The sequence below is a fragment of the Solanum tuberosum genome, unplaced genomic scaffold (genome assembly GCF_000226075.1).
Source record: "Solanum tuberosum cultivar DM 1-3 516 R44 unplaced genomic scaffold, SolTub_3.0 scf00042, whole genome shotgun sequence".
Lineage (NCBI taxonomy): Eukaryota > Viridiplantae > Streptophyta > Magnoliopsida > Solanales > Solanaceae > Solanum > Solanum tuberosum.
The window spans coordinates 1987764-2011676 of NW_006238967.1; the positions used below are offsets into that span (position 1 = coordinate 1987764).

The 23913-nt window shown below is 33.9% G+C and overlaps 1 pseudogene; it reads right to left on the bottom strand.

Annotated features, from left to right (window-relative positions):
* Nucleotides 1-12192: 12192 nt before the first annotated feature.
* LOC102584698 (alcohol dehydrogenase-like 1) lies at nt 12193-21611 on the bottom strand (annotated as a pseudogene).
* Nucleotides 21612-23913: the final 2302 nt, after the last annotated feature.

A 23913-nucleotide genomic window follows, 5' to 3' on the forward strand; every position in this document is an offset into this window, starting at 1 on the left:
TATATATATATATATATATATACACACACACATCAAATTTTCTTTAATTTGAACTTGACAACAAAATTTACTTTAACACTTTAACTATATGGACGTTTAAATAGCTGTCTTAACAACTTTCAAGTGAATTAAATATCATCCTTAGAGGTGATGTGATAAAGTGAGTGCACTCACCATCCTAAAAGTGTGTGAATTTCTTTTTAAAAAAACTAAATCTTTAAAATGATACACATGTCTTTTTTATAGGCCAATATAGTGGTATCTTTTCTTGATATGTTAACTTTTTTTAAAATATGTGAATTTTATTATAGGCCCACAAGAACTCTTAATCATTTTTTCTCTTTATTTTGTGTTCTTCCCCAATATATATTCATGGCAGCTCAAGCTCCACTTTCATGACAAGAATTTTTTAAGTTTTTAGATTTGCACCACACAACCCATAAATCATAGTGTTTCACAATTGGATCGTTTATTGATGATATGGATTGACAATTTGCAAAGAAAAAATTTCAACTGAAATTTCATAGTTGGAGATTTGAAGAAAATCTCATTTCTTTACTACATCACAAATTAACTATGCAATTTTTGGGACATTAAAAGGTTAAATAAATTGTTGAGAAACGATTCTAAGACCAATTTGGAAAAAAACTCTTTATGCCATTTTCTTAGTTTACAAGAAAATCAATGAAATCTTTTTATCATTTTTTCTTGATGTGAAACTGTCACAATCCAAAAATGATCGTGATGACACTTGTGTATTTCAACCAAGACAAGTCAGCCTCAAACCCAATAATACGAAAGAAATGCCGAAAGTAAAACAATAATAACATAAGAGCGGAAATCTTAGTCATTCTAATATAACCACAAAACTTGGTTGTCACATGTACAAGTCACTAATGTATAAAGTACGGAATTGAAAGATAATTACAAGTCACAATGTCTTTGTTACTCAAATAGAACAAAGCATAAAATAAGGATCAAGAGAGCCCATCGGAATGACAAACAACTACCGCTCAATGTATCCTCCGTAAGCCTCGAAATAGATGAAGGAGAAAGGATATCAACGGTACCTGACTCAGAATCTACATAAGTGTAGAAGCAAGGAGTGAGTTTAAACAACACGATACTCAACAACTAACCTACTAAACAAGTCAAAACTAAACTAGAAAGTGAGTACTCCTTTCATCCCAATCGAACCTCCTCAAACTACAACCTACATAGAAATAAGTCCAACCTAACAGTTCATAATACACACTTCACAAGTTCTCATAATCATTGTCCGATAGTATCAAATATCAAGTATGACAATCACAAGTGTGAAGTAGATGAATCACAAGTATCAAGTTCATCAAGACCCGATAATCAAGTACACCGAGCACAAATTCCAAAGATTTATTATGCATGATATCAATCGGAACTCATGGAAACCGCCTATAGTTCATGAACTCGTTGGTAATGACCTCGACATCAATAACACTCACCGAAAATGACCTCATCATCAGTAGCACTTGTCGAAAATGATTGCGGTATAAACAACACTTGTTGAAAATGACCTCGGCATCAATAATCATCACATATCTCATCATGGTGCATAAAAATCAATGTAAATAAGTAATTTTACACCACAAGGAAGAGACAGTAACTCAAAAAATTCAAGTCCACAATAATGTCATCAAAACATTTCCTCAATAAACACATTAAGGTCCACCACAAGACAATTCACAAAGTATTATGATCAAAATATTGTCTTTTCATTAATATCCTTTTTATTCATTAATATCAATTAAGTTGAATAATTGAACTTATCACCTCATTCACATTACTCCTTAACACACAATGAAGGAAAATACACAATTCAACTAGTTTTACAAGGTTTAGAAGATCACTTGCCTCAAATTCAATCAAAAGTCAATCAAACACTTGAGCCATCCCTTTCCGAACAATGTTCAAAGCCACACAATCTAGTTCAATCAAGTAATCACAATAAGATTTCGAAAATAACAACACCCAAAACATATATTTTGAAAAATGGGTCAAATCAACTCAAAAATTACATTCCAGAAATGAAGTTTGAATATGAAAAAAATATTTACTTGAAAATATCACCAAGAAATTTGGATCTCATTAGTGAAAATCATTTAGAAAAAGGGTCAGAATCAGTTCACAATCACCATTTTAGTTTAGAACTCAAGTTCTTGAAAACTCTATCATTTATCAATCAAAACCTCAAGTTTTGATGTTAAAAATCATAAATGATAAAAGAAAATTGAAGTTTTAGGGTCACAAAGGCTTACCCAAATGATTTAGCACAAGAAATTGCTTTAAAGTCGCCTACAAGGATTTTACTATAACACCTCGAAAATTGGAAAGTCAAGTTGAAAATAAAAGTGCAAAAAATTTCACTAAAAATGTGTACTACGAGTCCAATCTATGGACTGTAGAAAGTCCTACGGGTCGTAGAAAGAAGATCGTAGAAATTGAGTTGAGTTTTAGAAACTTTATGTTTTTGAAGTTTGACCTATGACTTGACATGATGAGTCGTAAGGATTTTGACGAGCCGTAGATGACTTTCGTAGAAATAATTCATATTTTAGTTTTAAACCTCAGACCTACAGAAGGATTTGACAGGTTGTTGTTTGTTCTACGGGTCATAAAAGAGGTCTCGTAGAAGGGATCCAGACTTAGTGAATTTTTGGACTCGAAGTGGGGTTCTACAGAAGGGTTCTACAGACCGTAGACTAGACAACGGACCGTAGAAAGGTCATGTGGAAGTTGGAAGAATTTTTGGGTTTATGGAGTTGGTTCTGTGGTTGACTAGTACGGGCCGTAGATCAAATCCGTAGGACAATGCGACAATTATTTATTAAGGGTGTTTGAGTCTTTTTCTAGGAATTTTATACCTATAATATGTAATTTTGACCTCAATTCTAAGTCCTATAACTACCTTTCTATTCCTAAATCTACCCAAACCCTCCCATTCTCTAAAATCCTCAAATCCCATCCAAGTTCATCCTCTCCAATTCTCTCTCAAGCTCAAGGAAGAAAACTAGGGTTTCCAGCTTTAAGTCCCCTCTTTTCTCTTGCTTGATAGACTTTGATCATCAAGGTATGTGGGAATTCACCAATGGATTTCATTCATCCAATTGATCCCAAAATATCTCTTAGTTTGTAATTCAATTTCATCAAATTGATTAGGGTTTGATCTCAATTCTCCATGGGTCCTATTTATTATGATTCAATTGTTTGATTTCAATATTATTATGCATGATTTGATTCAATTACATATTTTTCAATTGATTTCATATGGACTCATGCATTATTCATGATTTTGATTATGAATTTATGAAGAAAGCTATGAACTTATGATGATAATTTATGAAAGTTATGCATGATTTATGAAAAAGAGATTTTATGCACTAAGATTTCTTTAAGATAAGTATCAATGAAATTGTTAAAGGCTTTCTCATATATTAAGAAATTATGATTGGTGAAAGATTTTCTCACACATGTATGGATCATGATTTTAGGAGCTACTCAATGATGAATTAAGATTGGATTAGTAACCTAATTGTACTTTTGCAAGTATGATGAAATAACTATGAATATGACTATTCTGTTGAGATTTTTTACTTAGCACCGAGAGGATATCGAGATAGAGGTCAGATCTCAAGTAGCAATATCCTTGTCCCTAACTACGTGCCCCCGTAGAATTTATCTTAGAAAGACACAGCTAGTGGCTCCACCTAAGCTAGAAATTTATGGTCCTTACCTAGGCAAGTAGGACATATTTTTTGAGTGTGAGGGCAAGACACTGGATTCTGTGTCATAATGCACATGGTCTATGTCAATTAACGGTAATATCTTACAAAATAAACTAAGTTACTTTTTAAAGGTTTATGAAGCTTTCATTATGTTTTAAGATGCATTGACCATGTTCATGCTTTATGATTCTTCTTAAAGGTTTTTTACTATATTTTAGCTTGGTTATACATATCATGTTTTCCTTTCTGTCTCCTAATGATCATATTTAATATTCTTATGCATATCCCTCATACTTGAATGAACTAATGTATACTTCTGCCTATATTGTCTCATAGTGTAGGGTTTGCCTTTTTTTCTCCTTTCGTTCGTGGCTCTTTGATTGGTTGATCGTTGAATACTTGGCAAGTCCTCATATTCAGAAGAATGTTTTATCCTTACTATGTTTTCTTATGTCTTTAGTTTTCAAATATTGTATGTGGTGTGTGCGTTACGTCCCAACTACTCTTTTGATGTATTAGATTGTCTTGTCAAGACTATGAGTAGACTTCCATTTTTATGTCACACTCTTTTATGATATGAGACCTATTGCTAATTTTCCGTATTTTCTATTATATTATGTTGTATGTATTTCAAGTGGCTTGTGTAGGGCCTCTCTGAGTCTTATACGCGATGTCACGCCTAAGGTGTAATTTTGGTCTTGAAAAACTTAGTATCAGAGTACAAGGTTTTAGAAAAGGTCCTTAGATGTCTGGCAAGTCGCATTGGGTAGAGAAGCTCATCAAGTTTATGAATAAAAGTCTATTAAATGTTTTGGAAACTTCTCTTCTTTCAGTCATGTCATAAAGTCTATCTCTATAAAGATCCTTCTCCTAAATTTGTTTTTCAAGAGATGTCCCATCGAAGAGATTATGTGAGAAGGAATCTAGGTGACAATGTGGAGCCCAAGGTTCCCAAGCTCCGATCGACCCTTTGGCCGAGCAAGTGCCTCATGTCAAATTCTGAGCCTCTTACTAAATTTTGGCTCAAGATATGATAACCCAAGCTAATAAAGAAGTCATGGCTCCCATGAACCTAAATGTGGTACGATGATGACAAGAATAAAAGACTTCACTAGAATGAATCCCCCGGAGTTTCATCGGTCAAAAGTTGATGAGGATCTGCAAGAGTTCATTGATGAGGTGTGTAAGATAGTGAGAATTATGGGATTGTCTACTGTAGAGAAGGAGAAACCGATCGCTTATCAACTAAAGGATATTGCTCAAGTTTGGTTTGAGCAATGGAAAAGTGAGAAGGTTGTTGATGCGGATCCTCTTGATTGGGAGAAATTCAATGGAGCTTTTCTTGATTGTTTCTTTTCTCTTTTGACGAGGGAGGAAAATGTGTTTGAGTTGATTAATATTTGACAAGGAAATATGAGTGTGAAGGAGTATGCTTTGAAATTCACCTAGTTGTCTAAGTATGCACCAACTATGGTTGTCGATTCTAGGGCAAGAATGAGTAAATTTGTGTCGGGTGTTTTCTCTTTGGTTGTCAAGGAATGACGAACCACCATGTTGATTAAGGACATGGATATGTCCTTTTTTTATTATGCATGTACAACAAATTGAAGAAGAGAAATACAAAGAGAGGGAGTGGCAGTTCAAGAGGGCTTGTGTGGGTAATGATGACTTTTCTCATTCTGTGTTCGATGAACAAGGTCGTTATAAATTTTGGAAAAGGTTTCCCAGTAAAGGTTCTTCTAATGATCCTACCCCTAAGTTCAACAAAGATAGAGTGTCTAATTCTAAGCCTCAAGGAGGAACTAGTGGTGGATCTTTGATGCCTACTTGCACAAGGTGTGGCAAGAATCATAATGACAAAAGTTTGGCCGATACAAATGGATGCTTTAATTATGAAAAGAGTGGTCATAAGATGAGAGATTTCCCACTTCTTTCTACTAAGGGAAGGGATGATAGGAGAACTTAGCCTAATAGTTTCGGTTATGGTGCTCCAAAGCAAAACAAATTTTATGCTCTTCAGACTCAACAACATCACAAGGATTCTCCGAATGTGGTGACCGATACGTTGAAAGTCTTTCAGCTTGATGCATATGTTACTTGATCTGGGTGCTACGTTGTCATTTGTTACTCCTTATGTGGTCATGAGATTTGATGTTGATCCGGACGTCCTTTCTAATCCATTTCATATCTCTACTCATATAGGTGATTCTAATTTTGCTAAAACAATTTATAAAAATTGTCCTATTTTTGTTTCTCATAGAGTTACTCATGTTGATCTTGTAAAGCTTCATATGTTTGAGTTTGATAATATTCTTGGGATGAATGGGCTTCATGCATGTCATGCATCCATAGATTGTAGGACTTGATTAGTCACTATCAAGGTTCTGCACGAACTTATCATGTCATGGGAAGAGGGAAATATCTTCTTGAGGGTCTGTTTATATCTTTCCTAAATGCTAGGAAGATGATCTCTAAGGGTTTCATTTATCATCTTGTCTGACTTAGGGATACAGAATTTGAAACCCCTACTGTTGAGTTTGCTTCGATAGTAAATGAGTTTTCAGAAGTATTTCCCGATGATCTTTCTGGTATTCCTCTCAAAAGGGAAATAGACTTTGATATTGACCTTCTCCCAAATACGCAACCTATCTTTATTCCTCATTACCGTATGACCTCGACAGAACATAAGAAGTTGAAGGATCAATTGAAGGATTTGTTAGACCGAGTATCTCCCCATGAGGTACTCCGGTCTTGTTTGTTCGAAAGAAAGGTGGTTCTCTCTAAATGTGCATTGACTATCGGTAATTAAATAAGGTTACCATAAAGAATAAGTATCCTTTTCCAAGGATAGATGACTTTTTTGATCAATTCGAAGGAGCGAGTTACTTCTCTAAAATTGAGCTTCGGTCGAGTTATCACCAATTGAGAGTGACATTTTGAAGACGGATTACGACATAAATGTCTTATATCATCCCAGTAAGGTGAATGTGGTGGTGAATTCTCTTCATTGACTATCAATGGGAAATGTTGCTAATGTTGAGGATGATAAGGAGTTAGTTCGTGATGTTCATAGATTGGCCCGATTGGGTGTTGGTTTGGTTGACTCTAACAAAAGTGGTGTGTTTATTTATATTTGTTTTGAATTGTCTCATATGTCAAGGCTAAGCAACATTTTGATCCAGTATTAGTTGATATGCAGAAATTTGTTTTTGAACGAGCCATTGAGGCTTTCTCCTAAGGGGGGATGGTATCCTTCGAAATCAAGGTTAATTATGTGTTCCAAATATTGATGAGTTGAGGGATCAAATTTTGATAAAAGCTCACAATTCTCGGTTTTTTATTCACTGGGTAGCCACCAAGATGTACCGTGATTTGTGGGAAGTCTATTGGTGGAAAGGGATGAAAAAGGATATTGCAGAATTTGTGGCTAAATATCTGAATTGTCAACAAGTGAAAGTTGAGCATCAGAAACTGGGAGGTTTGGCTCAAAACATTAGTATTTCTGCATGGAAGTTGGAAGGTTTGAATATGGCCTTATTAAGGGCTTACCTCGTACTTGTCGATAGTTTGATTTGATTATGTTATTGTGGACCGAATGATGAAATCAACTCACTTTCTTCTCGTAAGGACTTCATTTTCAGAAGAAGAGTATGCTAAACTTTATATTCATCAAATAGTGAGGTTGCATCGAGTGCCTTTGTCTATTATCTCCGATCGTGGCACTTAGTTCACATCCCAATTTTGGAGGTCATTTAAAAAAAGTCTTGGTACAGAAGTTAAACTTAGCACCATTTTTTATCCTCAGATTGATGAACTAGTTGAGCATACTTTTCAGATTTTGGAGGATATGCTAAGAGCTTGTGTGAATGATTTCAAGGTAATTATGATGATCATTTATTTTTGGGAAAAAAGGACAAATATCCCCTGAACTATTGTAAATAGTATGCAAACATCCCCCGTCATACTTTTGGGACATTGGTGTCCCTACCATCTAAAAACTAGAGCATATATACCATTTATACTAACGAACATACATGTGTCATAATCTTACCCACAGATCCGACATTTATTAAATATCTGATCAACAGATAAGATTTTTTCCACGTGTCCCTATTTAGTCTTCCGTTAGAATGAAGGGCATATATGCTTTAGTTTTTGTATGGCATAGGAAACAATGTTTCAAAAGTATGACAGAGGGTATCTGCATACCATTTACGATAGTTTGGGGGGGTATATTTGTCCTTTTTCCCTTTATTTTTTTTATTGAGTTAGCTTATAATAATAACTATCATTCTAGCATTAGAATGACACTAGGCTCTCTATAGTAGGAGGTGTAAGTCTCCTATAGGTTGGTTTGAAGTTGGTGAGGTTGCTTTGATAGGGCCTTAGTTGCTGCATGAGACTATGGAAAAGGTTAGACTTATTCATGGAAGGTTATGAATGACTCAGAGTCGACCAAAGTCTTATATCGATGTTAGAAGAAAAATATTTGAGTTTAATGTTGATGATTGAGTTTACTTGAAAATTTCACCCATGAAGGGTGTAATGATATTTGGAAATAAATGGAAGCTTAGTCCTCGCTATATGTGCCCATATCAGATTTTGAGGTGTATTGGTAAGGTTGCTTATGAGTTAGAGTAAGCCAATGTTTTAGCATCGATATATCCGGTATTCCATGTCTCATTGTTGTAGAAGTGTGTTGGAGAGTTGACATCCATTGTTCCTTTGGAAGGTTTGGGAGTTAAACAAAATATTTCTTATGAAGAGGTTCTGGTTGAGATTTTAGTCTGACAAGTTCAAAAGTTGAGAAATAAAGAAGTTGCTTCCATGAAGGTTCTTTGAAGGAATCAATTAGTTGAGGGTGCTACTTGGAAAGCCGAAGCGGATATGATGTCCCGTTATCCTCATCTTTTTCCCTCTGCTCCTACTCTAGGTTGAGATATTAGCTCTTTATGGTTTATTCTTTCGAATACATGCATTTTAGTCATTCTCATATTTCCATATGCATGCATGTTCATGAAAAACTTGATTTTTGATGTTTTGATTTATCTTAGGGTGATTCTCCATGTTTATGTGCATTATGATGAGATTAGTATTCATGTTTGTGTGTTAATTAGTTTCTCTCCTACTCTATTTATGCTAGGTTGAGCCCATTCGAGGGTGAATGTTCCTAAATAGGAGATGTTGTAATACCTCGAAAATTAGAAAGTCAAGTTGAAAAGGAAAAATACAAAAAATTTCACTAAAGCAATGAACTACGAGTCCAATCTATGACAAGAGAAAGTCCTACGGGACGTAGAAAGGCAATCATAGAAGTTAAGTTGAGTTTTGGAAATTTCATGTCTCTGAAGTTTGACCTACGACTTGACAGGACGAGCCGTAAAGAGTTTGATGAGGAGAAGATGGCTTTCACATAAAGGATTCAAAGATTGAATTCAAGAACTCAAACCTTCGGAAGGATTTGACGGGTCGATGTTTGTTCTACGGGTCGTATAAGGAGTCTCGAATAAGGAATCAAGATTTAGTAAAATTTTGGACTTGAAGTGGGGTTCTACAGAAGGGGTTACATGCCATTCACTAGATGACGCATCGTAGAAAGGTCTCAGAGAACTTGGAAGAATATTTGGATTTCCAAAGTTGGTTCTACGATTGACCAGTATGGGCCAGAGAAAGTTGTAAGGACCGTAGGTGCTACCCGTAGGACTATTCGAGAGTAATATATTACAGGTATTTGGGGTTTTTCCTAGGTATTTTACACATATTTTATATCGCTTTGAAACTAATTTTAAGTCCTATAACTACTTTTCTATTTCTAAATCTACCCAAACCCTCTCATTCTCTAAAGTCCCCAAATCTCATCCAAGTTCATCCTCTCCAATTCTCTCTCAAGCTCAAGGAAGAAAGCTAGGGTTCCAAGCTTCAAGTCTCCTCTTTTCTCTTGCTTTCTAGGATTTTACCATCAAGGTATGTGGGAATTAACCAATGGATTCTATTCATCCATTGGGTCCCAAAATATCTCCAAGTTTCCAATTCAATTTCATCAAATTGATTAGGGTTTGATCTCAATTCTACATGGATCCTATTTGTTATGATTCAATTGTTTGATTTTCAATCTACTATTTATGATTTGATTCAATTACTTGTTTTCCAATTGATTTCATATGGACCCATGCATTATTCATTATTTTGAATATGAATTTATGAAGATATGAGTTTATGAAGAAAGTTATGACCTTATCAATGATGATATATGAAAGTTATGCATGATTTATGAAAAAAGAAGTTTTATGAACTAAGGTTTCTTTAAGATAAGCATCAATGAAATTATGAAAGGTTTTCTCACATGTTAAGAAATCATGATTGGTGAAAGGTTTTTTCACACATGTATGGATCATTATTTAAGAAGCAACTCTATGATGACTTAAGATTGGATTAGTAACTTAATTGTGCTTTTCCAAGTATGATGATATGAATATGAATATGACTTTGCTGTTGGGATTTTTTATTAGCACCGTGAGGATATAGAGATGAAGGCTCTCTCGTTAGTGGGGGCAAGACACAGATTCCGTGTTATAGCTCACATGGTCTATGTAGGTTAACGAAAAATATCCCACAAAATAAACTAAGTTACTTTCAATGGTTTAATAAAGTTTTCATTATGTTTTAAGATGCATTGACCATGTTCATGTTTTATGATTTTTCTTAAAGGTTTTTACTATGTTTTAGCTTGGTCATGTATATCATGGTTTCCTTTATGTCTACTTATGATCATGTTCATGTTCTTAAGAATATCCCTGATAATTAGTACATTCAATGTACTAATGCATACTTGTGCCTACATTGTCTCATAATGTAAGGTTTGATGTTTCTTCTCTTTCCACTTGTGGCTAGTTGATTGATTGATCGGTGTAGACTTGGTGAGTCCTCATATTCTGAGGACTATGTTACCCTTACTATGTTTTCTTATGTCTTTAGTTTTCATATGTTGTACATGGTGTATGGATTACGTCTCAATCACTTTTTTGATGTATTAGATTGGTTTGTCAGGACTATGAGTAGACTTCCGCTTTTATGTCACACTCTTTTATGATATGAGACATATTTCTTAGTTTCTCATATTTCTTAGGGTCTTATACACCATGTTACACCTAGGATGTACTTTGGATCGTGACATTTAAAAAGCTCAAAAATGCCAAATGGGTGTTAAACCCCAAAAATTCAGACCAAATATCCTCTTAGATGTCACTTACATGAATACATGTTCTCTTAAGAGAACATCGCAAAAGCGACCACATGTTTGCTTAAGTGAACCCTGCCTAAGCGAGGCCACTCTCTAAAGCGAAGCCTGATTTGCTTTTTCAAAGGTCGCTTAAGCAACTGGTCTTCGCAAAAGCGAGACCTGTAGACACCATGTAGCGACCTGATTCTATCGTTAGGGAAAAGCCAATGGGGAAAGAATTGGGGCCAGAAAACTTTTGAGTAGTAACTTAGGAATTCCTAGACTAGTCCAGATTTGGACGAAATATGAGTCAGTGAGGTCTAGGGAAATCTGGTAACGAATGATAGATCTAATTATGAATTTGATCAAATGAGTAGATAGCTAAGACGTTAAGGAATCCATACGACTTAACGGAATCGAATTCGGGCGAGTAGAACTCCTGAAACTGATCTTAGCGTGAACGGGTATTATCTGAAATGGGAGTTTGAAACTCTTAATCAACTCAATAGTTCCGTGCAAGATGCTGTGGTGGTATTATTTCCGCCAGGGCAGGGCTGCCATAGCGGGACGGTCGCGACTTAAGTCGGAAATAAACCCCAAAATCATTATTTTCTGCAAGTTTCATTCTTGAGAGCTAGGAGGCGACCCAGGTGGTTTCTTGATAGTTTTCCATAACTTTTGGTGCTAAAAGTAAGGTTTTTACTCCCCTAATCCATACGTAAATTTTTTTATTTTATTTTTGTAGTATTGAAAAAAATACTATTTCTTAGCACTGTTTTGCCACATAGTCTTCCCAATAGATGCTTGATCCAATGACTCACGTCCCTTACACAAGAGAGGAAAATTAAAGAGAATGAAATATTGTATACTCAGTAGTGCAGTTAAAATTTTTGTTAAAAATATGAAAAGTATAAAAGGTAAATATAAGTCGCAGACTCGCATATATTGTTAAACATGTTATAGAATAAAAGTGAAGAACTAAACAAAATTAACAAGGAAAGAAAGGGAGAGAGATAAATAGGAGCAAGTGCACTCTTATAGTTCTTTAATTTCCTTCTCACTCTTTTTGATATTTTTCATATTACAGAGAAAGATGGCTATTTATAAGCCTTGAAATTAAAACTTGAGGACAATTTTTTCTATAATTTTGATACTTGAATATCAATCCTGCAATAGTGTATGAGCCACATGTCATACACATTTATATATATATATATCAATACAATGTTTATTTACTTATCACATGCATACAATGTATGGTGCATAAATTAAACCAAATTTCATAATTGAGTAAATAATTTCACTATGCATTAATATGTTCTAATAATTGGTTTAATTTATTAGAACTTGATAGTAATCTTGACGCAATGGGGGTCTTTCAACAACTCAAATGATTGGTTGATTTCAGTTAACGAAATTTGGTGAGTTATAAGTTCATTTAGTTGAATCTCCTGCAAAAATGATATTAAAAAAATATTAGTCTACAGAAAGAACTTTTTTTAAAGCAAGAAACAAGGTTAGTTTCCTTTTCATTCTGATAGATTCATATCTTTGTCTAATGATTTACTTGTGATCTTGAGTGAATTCTGTAATATTTTTCCAACAAATTGATTTGTCAATTTTCAAAGAATATCATATATATTTTTTTAAAATGAATCTGCTAGATAGGGTGTCTACGATAATTTTTTATTAATAAATTAAAAATGAGAAAAAAAGAGTACAAGGGAGCTATGTCTTATTTGATTGATTGTAACAAGGTTAGGGGTTGAGCAAGTAATGACCTAGGGGTTCGAATATATGTATGAATAAGAGACAAAAAAAATTGATTTATATTCCTTTAATTAGAACAAAGTATATTATCTCCATATAAGGTTACAAGAAAACTATATATGGTAAAATACTACACATCGTAAGTACTATACATGTTAAATACAATTAAAGAATATTCTACACTAATATTATATAATCACCTATATATGGATGATAATTAACACCCCCCGCCCCCCCTCAAACTAATGGTGGTAAACCAACAGCTTGTCAATAAAGAACTTATGTCGTTTCTGTTGTTTCATCTTGTATTCGTAAGATACTTAGAACAAAACTTTGAAGAACTTTGTAAGAAACAACAAAGTTTAAAGAGTATTTTCAAACTAGAAAATTAAAACTAGTAGAGAAAACAGAATCAGAAACAATATAAAAATATTTTTCACAAGAAAGAAAATCGATCCACTGAATGCACAGTGTTCCCTTAAGGAAATTATTCTCCTCAAATACCCGAGGTTAATGGAATATATCCTCCCAGGATAAAACGATCTTACTCACCGGTGTACCGGTACCTAAAATCACAGTGTCAGCGAACTACTCAACGGCAGTAAAGTACACTTTGAATACTAGATTTAGTAGTAGTAGAAGAAGTCCAGAAAAAATAGTTTTTTTGAACTAAATGAGAGGAAATCCATCAATTTATAGAAAACAAAGGGTAGTGTAAAAAGGTTCTTATTGTGTCTTACCGAAAAGGTCACAAACCTTTGGAAAAGTCACAATCTTTCGAAAAGGTCACAACCTTTCATAAAAGTCACAACTTTTCATAAAAGTCACAACTCTTCATAAAAGTCGCAACTCTTCATTTTCCATTCACACCTTTTAAAACTCAACAATCCCCCACATGAATGGGGAATGACTTAAAGACAATGAAACAGACAAGTATGTGTACTTTACAAGCAAAAATTAATTGCATCTGGATAAGTAGGTTTCCCCTTGAACTTTCCATAGTGAACATATGTCGGATATACTCAGTCAATCGATAGATGCGATATCTTTAAACCGTCGAGCTTTGGTGTATACCTAGACAATCATATGTCACACAATTAACCCTTTACCGTTTATGGTTCTTATGATTGTGTTCATTTCAGCCATGAACACCTCCTGGTTTCATGAGTGTATAGAGAATAGGCTTTTGACAATAATTCTCTTTAAAGCAGCTTACACTTCACACTCACATAGGTGATTCTAACCATGTCATCGCGTAGATACACTATTTGGTCAAGTCTGTCAAACTTAGAAAATCATTAAAAACTTTAAGCTTTATTAAGTCATTAACAAGACTTAATGTTATATCATTGTTCCTGAGCATTGTCTTCATCATGAGAATGAATTGAGTTGGTTGACAATGTCGAACAGTCAATCACAACTTTATTTTTCTCCTTGAACTTAGCTCATGGGATCTCCAGTCTGCTAGGTTGAGTTACCGCCATGATGACTTGTCCCAAGCCGTAAACCCATTCCCTTAGATGATCTTTTAACTTTCTCTCTAGTTAGGCCTTTTTGTAAGTGGATCCGACTTATTATCCTTTGACTTTACATAGTCAATTATGATAATTTCACTAGAGAGTAGTTTTCTAACGGTATTATGTCTATGTTGTATATGACGAGTCTTTCCATTATACATCATGCTCCATTCCCTACCTATTGCATCTTGACTATCAAAGTGTATGCATATTGATGCCAAAGGTTTGAGCTAGAAAAGAATATCTATCAAGAAATTTCAGAGTCTTTCAACATATTAACTGGCCTTATTTAGAGCACCTAGCTCAGAGATCATTGTAGAGCTAGCGATACATGTCTTTTTGGAAGATTTCCAAGAGACTGCTCCTTCACCAAGAGTAAATACATATCTACTCGTGGATTTTACGTCATTTGATCCCGGTGATCCAATTTATATCACAATATCCTTTCAATACTGCTGGATATTATTATAATGCAGACATAGTTTTGAGTATGTTTTAAATATCCCAAAACTCTTTTCATTGTCATCCAATGAGTTAGATTGGGATCACTCGTGAACCAACTCAGTTTATTAATAACACATGCTATTTCTGATCACGCACACTTCGTGATATACATCATATTTCCCAGTACTCTAGCACAATCCAATTGTGAGTCACTTTCACCTTCACTCTTTTGAAATGCAAAGCTCACACTTATTGGAGTCTTGACAATGTTGAAATCCAAATATTTGAACTAGTCAAATACTTTTTCAATGCAGTGAGACCGTGACAATGCTAAACATTATGGAGTTCTAAGGATTCTTATACCTAAGATCACATCAGCAACTCCAAGGTCTTTCATATCAAACTTGCTTTCTAGCAAACGTTTAGTAGCATTTATGTCATTAGTGTCTCTACTATGATCAATATGTCATCAATATACAAACAAACAATGACCATGTGATTTTAATGTAAACACATTTATCACTTCCATCATTCTTATATCTATTTGTCAACATGGTTTGGTCAAATTTCGTATGTCATTGTTTGGGTGCTTGTTTTAGTCCATAAAGTGACTTAACAAGTTCGCACACTTTCTTTCTTTACCAGGTTCCACAAAACCCTCGGGTTGTTGCATGTAAATTTCTTCCTCCAATTCTCCATTAAAGAAATTATTTTCATATTCATTTGATGAATTTGGAGATCATATACCACAACTAACAAAATTATCATCCAAATGAATGTAATTCTAGTTACTGGCGAGTATGTGTCGAAAAGATCAAGACCTTGTTTTTTTCTAAAGCCTTTGACAAAAAGTCTTGCTTTATATTTGTCAACAGTTCCCTCGACTTTCATTTTCCTTCTGAAGATTCACTTTGAACCCAAAGGTTTATTTTCTGGAGGAAGATCAACCAACTTCCAATAGGATTGCTCAAGATTGAACCAATCTCACTATTGACACCATCTTTTCAAAAGGATGATTCCACATAAGACATAGGAAATGTTACAAAATCAGATCTGAAGGTAGTAGACGTCCTTTGACATTTACTACGTGTCTGAATCTCTTTATTAAGTACATTCTCCTTTTGTTTTTTCCAAGGTCATTTAGACCTTTCACTAGACTACTCAAGTCTAATTTTACAGTCCACAATCATAGGTCCTATTTTAATCCTTTTAGGAATAGGAACTTGGACTTTGGCTAGACAATCCCACACTTTGAAATATATCAAGTTGGATTTCCTTCCTTTCCATTTCTCATATGGAATAGATTGTGTCCTGCACAAACAAAATTGCTTTCTTTCTGAAAAGACAAAACTTTTTGTTGTTCCCTTTTGCAGTAAGGATAGTTCCTCCACACAAGTTTTGTGGTAAACCTAAACTTATAAGTAATGCATCCATCATTTTCTTTAAAGGTCGGTTATTTTTTTCCATTCTGCAATTCCATTAGATTTAGATGAATAGGACAGTAGTTTGATGGATAAATCCATTTTCCAAACACATTTCTGCAAAAGGAGATTTATATTCTCCATCCCTATCACTTTTTATCTTTTTCCCAACTGATTTTCAACTTCAATATTATATTGTCTAGACATTTCTATTGCTTCATTCTTACAATTCAACAAATAGACATAGTCATTTCTAATGCAATTGTCAATGAAAGTTATGAGATACTTTTTTCCACCACGAGATGGTGTTGACTTCATATCACAAATGTCAGTGTAAATCAATGCTAAGGGATTAGAATTCCTTTCAACAGATTTATAAGAATGTTCAGCATACTTAGATTCCACACAAATATGACATTTTTATTTATTGCACTCAAAGTTAGACAAAACTTCTAAGTTGATCAGTTTTCCTTACAAGGTTTTGTAATTGACATGCCCCAAGTGTTCATGTCACAAACAGTTTGACTCAAGCAAATATGAACAAATAAAAATATTGAGTTTGAAAAGCTCTCCGCGAGGTAGATTTTTCTCACAAATATTTTGTTCCTATTTCTTACAATTTTGTGTAATACAAACATTGTTTAGGGTCATCACCTTGTCAAATGTCCTTTACGGAAGGACCTTCCCATAACTTTCAATTTGATTGTTATAGAACTACCCATGAACAAAGTTTCATCGGGTCCAACAAAGGCAATATAGTCCAAATGCTTCTTTTACAAAACATGACAAATGACTATTCACCAATATTCATGTCTATACAAATAGTTATATTTAATAGACATATCTTTTCATGAAAAATCACAACATTTTAAGTGACAGTTTTTCATAAAAGAACTCAATCATTTTGAACAAGTATACATATAATTTGGTAGTTTCATACTAGTCACATACCATAGACTAGTAAAAGAGAAACTAAACGACCACAATATCAAATATACTCCAAGAATTTTGTGGGTCTAACATAATACAAAAGTATCATTGAATTTCATACCTTGTGCTCCAAATTTAAATTAGACTCTAACTCTAATTTTATCTGTCATAAGCATAGAACCTCTCACATTTTAAATATGATCTCAAAAATATTTTTCAAGTATTTGAAAATAGTTTTTCCACATATTTTTTCCCCATGCAATCAAAGTGTCATTGGCAACATGAAACCTCTTCTGAAAATATTATTCTACAAAAGAATTATAGTGCTTCAATTCACTTTGACAATCTTTTCACAATGTCAAAAGTCATTCCATAGAGGCACAAAATCACAAACTCGAAATCACTGGTATGTTTCTTCTATCACAAATAGACATACCACTTAGTATTTAGAATACTAACAATAAAGACAAAAAAAATTGTACAATTTGTTTCTATATAATAGTGAAGTTTATAGATAGTCAAAACTACAACATTGACTTATTATGTGAAGTTTTCATAATCTTCAAACCAATTGCATAGTCTAATTTATCCAACAGTAGAAAACTACAAAAGTTTTTAGTCTACAAAAATCAGACACAATCAAATTTCACATGGAGTACAAAACTACAAAAGTTTTTTTTGTTTTAGTCTCCAAACAGAATAAAACATATTTTTAGATTATCACATAGATATGTTTTTCTTTTCAAATAGCCTTCCAACTATAATATTTTGACATACTATTTTATCAAACAAAAATGTGCATCTCTCATTCTGCAAACTAAAGAATTTTAAAGGCAACACTATTTGCCAAGGAAAATTAATTCCAAAACATATGATTTGCAGATCTTTTTTCAAAGACACACATGATAAATGTCAAAAGAGTTAACTTTTAGAAACTATTTTCCTCCTTAGATAAATAATAAGAAGGTTACCTGGTGTAATCTTTAACCGGAATACCACCAATTTTTCTGGTACATTCTCACTTCAACCTTGTTAAACAAAGCACTGAATTCTGAAGAAGTAATGCATTAATCTTCTACTTCCATGATCTGTTTCTCTCAATTAGTAGAATACAAGAAATACCAACATTATAATAATTTCCTTAAGATTGTTGTTCATCTTGTATTCCTAAGATACTTAGAACAAAACTTTGAAGAACTTGGTAAGAAACAAAAAAGTGTAAAGAGTATTTTCAAACTACAAAAGTAAATCTAGTAGAGAAAATAGAATCAAACAGATTAGAAACAATAGAAAAAAAAATTCACAAAGAAAGAAAATCGAGCCCACTGAATGCACAGTGTCCCCTTAAGGAAATTATTCCCCTCAAATACCCGAGGTTAATGGAATATATCCTCCCAGGATAAAACGATCTTACTCACTGGTGTATCAGTACCTAAAATCACGGTGTCAGCAACCACTCAACGGCAGTAAAGTACACTTTGAATACTAAATTTAATAGTAGTAGAAGAAGTCTAGAAAAATTAGTTTTTTCAACTAAAATGAGAGGAAATCCCTCAATTTATAGAAAACAAAGGGTAGTGTAAAAAGGTTCTTATTGTGCCTTACCGGAAAGGTCACAAACCTTTGAAAAAGTCACAATCTTTCGGTAAGGTCACAACCTTTCATAAAAGTCACAACTTTTCATAAAAGTCGGAACTTTTCATAAAAGTCACAACTCTTCATAAAAGTCGCAACTCTTCATTTTCCATTCACACCTTTTAAAACCCAACAGTTTCTTCGTTTGAGACTTGGTGAAAAAATCCGCAAGTTGATTTACAATCAACATACAAGGCTACCCGACTCCCCATGAGTAACAAAACCAGGTGCCTGCTCCATATAAACTTCTTCCTTGAGATGACATTTTTTATGCAAAAGCAAATTTGAAATAGAAAGTTCTCGACGTCTGATATAAAATATATGGATCATCTCGAAATCAAGGGACGACTAGATCTTAAAAATGAAAGTCCTAGTAAAATTGGCCAAAACATGCTCATGCGTCAGATTGCTAGATTTGATGGTTGAAAGCGGTCACAATTTGAGAAATAAAATTATATAGGTAGGGTCAGAATGATGTCACAATCCTACTGAGAAAAACAATTATATGGGTAGGGTCGGAATGATGACACGACCCTACTAAGAATGACAATATATGGGTAGGATCAAAATGAAGACGCGACCCAACTCGAAAATAGAAATTATATAGGTAGGGTTGGATTGATGGCACAATCCTATTGAAAAAGAGAAATTATATGGGTAGGTTTGGAATGATGGCACGACCCTATTGATAAAGAGAAATTATATGGGGTAGGATCGGAATGATGGCACGATCCTACACAAATAAGAAAGTAGTCACCGAAAAGATGATGTGGTGCTACACAAATCGGATATGAGAAAGTAATCACCAGAAAGATGGCACGGTGCTACACGAATTAGATATGAGAAAGTAGTCACCGAAAAGATGGCACAGTGCTACACAAATCAGATATGAAAAAGTAGTCACTAAAAAATGACAAGGTGCTACGCAAATTGGGTATGAAAAAGTAATCACCAAAAAGATGCACGGTGGCTCAACTTTTGCTTACATAATTGTTGGTCAAACGTGCAACATATATGAGTAATAGCCACCTGTCGGCAATGAAAACTCTTTGATTCTCTACCAAGACCGTAGAGCCTCTGATACCGTATGAACAAGAGAAAAACTTTGATTTCTATTATTTAGAAGGGAAGAGATTATCTCGTTATAAGGTTACAAAAAAACTATACGTGGTAAATATAAATAAAAAATATTTTATACAAATATTATGTAATAAACTATATATGGTAGATAGAGATTGTAATTGATGATAATTAACTGGGTGAACCCCTTCAACTAAAAAAAATACACTGTTTATATATGGTTAAAATTATTTTTTATGTACATATCATAGATTTTGAACCCGTTCGACTTCTTCATATATATTTTTTTTTAATATTTGAACTCCTTAATCAAAATTTTGGCTCCATCATTAAATAAGTAAAGAAAATTGTACCTTATTTGCGCATCTATGAAGTATGGAAGAAAGATCTGAGTGAAGTCTTATGCCACCATAGACTGAACCTTTCATTGTTCTACCACATAATAAGGGAACTAAGTTGAATTCCCTAGTAAGTCCATGTCCTGCACCAATTACAACAATTGTACCAATTTCCTAATAGTAATTGAGATCAACAAGAAGAATATAATGTTAATAAGTTTCTGTATATGTTTGTTTATCTGTTTTATCAACAAAATATAGACATTCTTTTTACCAATTTTGAGGCACCAATAGCTTCATTAAGCATGGATGGAATCCTAGTACATTCAAAAACATAATCAACACCTAAGCCGTCAGTAACATTTTTATCATCTCAAAAGCTGATGTCCGGGATTCTTTAGGGTTAATGAAGTCCGTCATTCCAAACACTTCTCCTTTTCCCCGTTTTGATTCATTTATATCAACACCAATAATTTTCGATGCTCTTTGACTTCGAGCTCCCTCAACCATCTGCAATATCTTTTTGTACATCATGAATTTATTTAAGCATCGAGCTAAGTCAAAATGTAGTACTCACTCCAAGTCCAACAACACCAAGACCTAGTACAGCAACAGTTGAGCCCTTTTCAACATGAACTTCTCTCCATGTTTCTCCATAGCCTGTTGTAAATCCACAACAAAGCAAGCTAGCATGTTGAAGCGGAATCTTCTGAGGATCAATTTTGATTACATAGTTAGCATTAATAACTGTATATTCCGACCAAGTAGAGAAACTAAAACTATGGTCTAATACTTGTCCAATATGAATGAACATTCTTGATGTGCCATTCAACATTAGACCAGAAAGGTTCAAGGGATATTTGTGACATAGATTGGACCTTCCTAACTTGCAATTTGGACATTCTTTGCATTCTCCCAAGTAAAGTGGCATCACGATATCTCCTTCTTTTAGATTTGTCACATTTTCTCCCACACTTTCTATCATTCTACAAATTCAAATAAGTCCAGATTGGTAAATAAATCCATTCAAACCAATTTCCAATTTAGTACAATACATGGAAAGAAACAGAGAAAGAAGATTTTCCTACCCAACACCTTCATGTCCAAGAACTCGAGGAAATAAAGGCTGGAGAAGATAGAAGAAAAACAAATTAAACAAAACGATGGATCCAAATTAGTTAGGAAATATGAGAAGAATGAAAGGGAAACAGCGTAACATAAAATGGGAAAGCCATTGGAAGCAAGAATATCAGTGTGGCACAAACTGGCAAAGAGCATCTTAATCTGAACTTCGTTTGATTTTGGAGGATTAACTTGTATCTCTTCGATCTTTAACCTCTCCCCTTCCTTCCATACTACTGCAACTGCACACACACACGCATAATGCATACATCTTCTCATAATGTTAAAATTAATTAAAGAAAAAAATTAGCTCTTGATCTCTATGATTATTACTCACCTTTGCATGTGATGACCTTACAGTTGCTTGATTCCATGGTAAGTTTACTGGACTCGTCAACCGATGAAAGTAGCTTAGAAAGAAAGGCAATCTTCCAGTACATACCAAAAGACATGCCTGAGTATATAAACTTCCTGAGATCCATGAATTCTTCCAAGTACAAATGTGTGAATAGTTAATATCTTTGATGGTTACTTAACTCTTGTTTTTTTTTTTTTTATATAAAAAGTCACTCAACTATTAATTTCTTATTTATAAAGTCACTCAACTATGAATGATTTTGACTTTGTAGATAAAATATTCATAGCTACTTTGTAGTATAAAGAAAACTGAGTGACTTTCAATAAGTTTGTCTTTGAAAATTATTTTAAATTTTTTTTTTTTTTTTTTTTTACCCCACCTCTACCCCAGACCTCCCTCCTCTCCCCCTCCCCCACACAAAAAAATACAAGTTATTTTTTAAAAATACTTCAAAATCTCAATTTAAAAATTAGGTCCCGAGTCGGGTGTGGTCAGATCTCGATTCAGAAGGTCAGGGTCGAGTCCTGATTTGAAAGTTGAATCTTCGATCAGAAGTCGAGTTGGGTGCCGCAATGGGTGTTAGGGTTGAACCCTTGTTCAAGTTCGAGTGTCGAGATCAGATCTTGAGTAAGGACACATAGTTGAATTTTGGATCGATCATTGGGATCGTATCCCGATTCAAGTGTCAAGAATAAGGCCGAGACCGGGTCCCCGCTTGAATATTAGATCTGGGTTCAAAAGTCAGGGTTAGATCTCAAGTCAAATATAGATATTGGAATCGGAGTTGGGGTCGAGTTGGATGTTGGGGTCGGGTCCTAGTTTGAATGCCAGGTCTTGAGCGGTAGTTGGGATCAGGTCTCAGGTCGAGGATTGCGATCGGATCTCAAATTGGTCAATGAGGTCGGATCCAGGATCGGTCATCAATGTCGAGTCACAAATCGGTTATTAGGGTTTATGATTTTCATGTCAGAAACTCTTTTTCTAAAATAAATTATACTCTAGCGAAAAATAAAAGAAATATTTTGAAAAAATGTTTTTCATTCACCAACAAAACAATAGAAAATATTTTTCAGTCACCAATCAAACATGAGAAAATAAGTTAGAAACTATTGAGAATATCATTAACTAATAAATATGTGATCTAGCTTTACTTTTTAGATGAGATGATCATACACTTTAACATGATAATACAGTAGGTAGAGGTCTCGGGATTGAATCTCACCACCACTCAAATTAAAAAAATAAAATCCATGTATGAAGCAAATTGACTATCGAAATTGGGTAATTTTGTTTCAATATTTTCTTCTTCCAAGTGTGGTCTATATTGAAAATTGATGTGCTATCCAATCTAATAAAAAGAAAATTTACATACATCTCATCTATAGAAGGTTCTCCACGACAGCTGTCCTTACTATAAAAAAGTAGAGATATGACAATATGTATTTAGTGATATTTGAAATAGATGAAAGAAAACATAACTTTGTATTATCACAATCAAGCAATTGCAAAGATAATGACAATAGGCGGCAACTCTTTCAACCCATGGCAATTTTATAGTATTAGCCATTAGGGCACGTAGTTGACATAAACTATTGATGGAAGAAGCAGGCCGTGCTCTAATATTAATTTAAATATTGTCGTTTTAAATTAAAAGTATGTCAAATGTATCAAATATTTTTAATTTTGTGATTTTAAATATGTTACATGAAAAATTGAAATTAAATGTTGTTAACAAGGAAAAAGCCATGTTTTAATAATCATTTTAAAAAGAAAGTAAACCAAACAAATTGAAATGGAGAGAGTAAATTAGGATGAGCCTGACTCTACACCAACAACAACAATAACATACTAATGAAATTCTATAGGTAGAGTCTGAAGATGATAGAATATATACAGACCTTACGACTACCTGGTGGAGAGGTCGAGCCTGACTCTAATATACCATGCTAAGAAAATGAATATTGAATCTAACTCAACTTCATTGGTGAGGGGAAGATCATCCTAAACCATATAAAGAGTCCAAATTCTCCAGATCACACACAAATATGGAACCAAACAAGTTCACTAGTTGTACATGAATAGTTGTGACCAGACAATAGATACTCCAAATTCTTGAATTTATATACTCAAAAGCAAGAACCAAAAAATCATCAATTTCTCCCACAGCCAGCAATAATTTGAGAAAAAACAAAAACAAAAATGCCCAAGAAATTGATTATTATTAACGAAACTCAAACAGTTTGGTGAAAGATATATATTATTTAGGGGTATGCAAATATCGAACCAAAAAATAAATTGAATAAAAAAAATGCTATTGA